Source organism: Sodiomyces alcalophilus (genome assembly GCF_042370955.1).
Source record: "Sodiomyces alcalophilus JCM 7366 unplaced genomic scaffold ACRALscaffold_1, whole genome shotgun sequence".
Classification (NCBI taxonomy): Eukaryota; Fungi; Ascomycota; class Sordariomycetes; order Glomerellales; family Plectosphaerellaceae; genus Sodiomyces; species Sodiomyces alcalophilus.
Window position 1 is genome coordinate 9,435,949 of NW_027263532.1, and position 3,043 is coordinate 9,438,991.

Below are 3,043 nucleotides of genomic sequence, written 5' to 3' on the forward strand. Positions count from 1 at the left end.
TTTACTTAATATTTTCCTTAATTTCTCTGGCTTCGAAAGTACGGCTCTTAGTAGTCGATATAAGGTCGAAGATTTTTATTTAGGATATAATAAGGAGTTAAGAAATAGATCTCCTTTTTATAAATAAACTCTTATTACCTTTTTTCGAGATAGGATACTAGATAATCGTTATAAGGGAGATCGAAGAGACTATCCTTATAAAGAAAAGGAGGAGAGTCTAAGACTATTAGTCGAAGGAGTCCGTTTTAATTTAGAAAGTACTAAATACTCCTAAGAAGCTTAATCGGCGAAGCTCTTATATTAAGAGCGTAACGTTTAAGAATTAGTAGGAAGGGAACCTCTTCTTCGTTAGTTTTAAAATGGATTTCGAGCTTTAAATAGTGAATAAAGGGGTTTATAAAACCTGGCGCCTGCGTGTGTCTAAGCTTGCCGGGCTTAAAACCTATAAGAGTTTAGATAAAATCTATAAGCTTGACTGGAAGCCGTGGATTAAAGAAGGAGATAGTAAAAGGGGCTTAAGGAATTAAAGGCTAAGTGAATCGAATAGAAGTAATATTCTATAGTAATAGTAGAATATAGTAATTTATTAAAAGAAGAGTAAGAAAAGGAGGAAAGAAGAAGGAGAGGAAGTAGATATATATGGATAAGTAGTATATAGAGGGACTAGTCTTAAAGTAGTAATAATAAGCTTTTGCTTATTATGTAATAGACTACTTTCTTATTACGTAGTAGACTCTTTATTATATAATATATTACGTAGTAGACTCTTTATTACGTAATATATTACGTAGTAGATTCTTTATTGCGTAATAGACTTTTTATCTCTGCTTATACCTTGTATCTCTGTTATACTAATTACCTGTATTAATAATCAGGTATTAAGATAGGTAAATTAGTATAAAGATATATATCTTTTTGCTCCTGATTCCTCTGCCTATAACAATAAAGTAGTTATTAATAGCAGATATTAACAGAAACTATTAGTACCGGACCCGGAACTAACACGCACCCCCTATAGCACCCCTTTACTTATAATAGCGGTCCTAGCTTATTATTTATTAATTAATCTAATTATTATTATTATATATTTAATTATAACCTATCTTATTAGCCCGCCCTAAAACCACTAGCCTCCCGCCCACGCTACTACTTATAAATAGATAATACTAAAACAACCCTATCTTTTTATAAGCCGCTAAATACGCATTATTAGTAACTACGGTATAGAGCCGGGCACGGAGACAGAAATAAAGGGGCGGGTAGCTCGTAGGCAAACCTATAATATCGCGAGAGGGTTAAAGGAGGAAAAATAAAAAGAAGGGCGGAGGCCCTTAAAACTTTTAATTAACCTAACTATAGCGGTAAAAGGCTACCGAATTCGGCAGGTATATATAATAAAGGCAGGAGCTCCTACTAAACCCCCCGCCTAAAAGGAAGGTGTAAATAAAGCTGGCCACCCCGATATAAGGAGAATTCCCGGAAGACAGGACCGCTATAGTCCTCTTTCGGCTTCCTGTATAGTATACCGCACCCTAGGCTAACCCAAAATCCCTAGCCTGCTACTTTCCCGTTAGCCACTAGACTAGAGGTATAATCCAGATACGTATCGAGTTATCACCGGGACCCCCGAGGCCCCGACGCGGCACCGATCCTAATAAGGAGAGTACAGAGGTTTTTCTACCTATACAGGTTTTTCCCCCCTATAACTAACTAAGAAGGACCGTATAGCCTAAGCTAGGCTCCTAGATTAGTTAGAAGAGCGGAGTAAGAGAATAATAATAATAATAATAATAATAATAATAATAATAATAATAATAGCGATATAAAGATAGGAGGAGTTAATCGAGTATAGACTAAGAGAAAAGAGATAAGAAGTGTTATATCTACGGAAAGAAGGGATACCTTACTAGGAAATACCGTTTAAAGAAGAAGGACGCCGAAGATTAAATGGGGAGCTATATAGCTAAGGCCTTAGCGACCTCGGATAATAAGGCGACCTATATAAGAGTCACGGATAATAATAAAGACTCGGAAAAAAAATAGCTTTAGTATAAAAACGGGTGTTAGAGCCTACTATAAAGGAATAAAGGGATTAGAAAGAGTTTATATTATAGTCGCGTAGTAGTTATTTAGCTTTTATATAAGCGTAGATAAATAAGAAGTTAATTACTACTCTTATAGATAATGTATATAACTAGCCTTTATAGTATAGTGGTGGTACACCTAGCACACGGTCAAGGTGACCGGGTCGGTTTAAATCCGGCTAGAGGCGTATATAAAAGAGGAACCCCTTTTCCTTTTTTACGCTACTCGGATCCTATTCTAGGGGGCCCTTATCTGCCTTAGTATATACGATAAGGGTTAAATAGGGGGCCCGTTAGACCCACCTTCCGCCCGACTTCGCTAATCGTTAATAGGTGCCACGGGGGAGTTAGTCGCCCTACTATAAAGAACGAGAAGACGGTATCGCGCTATCCCTAAGCGCGTAAGTAAAATACGCGGCGTCTCTTCTATAATATAGAGGCAGCCTCTTACGCTATTACGTAAGTGTTCTATATAGGTACGTAGCCCGTGTTAGCTTTACCTATAGCTATAGAAAGAGTAAGGGAAGCTTAGCAGCTTTAACCCTAGGAAGCGCACACACACTATATAAGTCGCCTATAAGTGGGCCTATAGGGGTTAGCCCTAGGGCACACGGAAGGCGTATAAAACAAACAGAGATAACCACGCGCGCGCCGTTAAAATTAAGTATATAGTCGGCCTTAAAGCCGCTACGGGCCACGTTATAGGCTTCCTAGTACCGAAGCCACGAGTTTTATATTAGTAGATAAGTTAGTATCGGGGCCGCTATGGCCCCGCAGAGGCACTAATCCTAAGAGGAGAGTATAGGGGTTTTTATCTAAGTCCTATACTAGTTCCCTAAGTCTTATACTACGGTTTTCCCCCTTATAGGCATCGGAGAAGGACCGTATAGTCAGAATTCTGGCTCCTAACTACTTAAGGTAGGATAAGAATAGCGGAGTAAGAAATAATAAATAAATAA

General features: G+C 38.1%; 1 pseudogene across 1 annotated transcript; it reads left to right on the top strand.

Annotated features, from left to right (window-relative positions):
* Positions 1-2,197: 2,197 nt before the first annotated feature.
* On the top strand, positions 2,198-2,272 carry ACRALDRAFT_t37 (annotated as a pseudogene). Its single transcript has one exon. The product of its transcript is annotated as a tRNA-OTHER (tRNA).
* Positions 2,273-3,043: the final 771 nt, after the last annotated feature.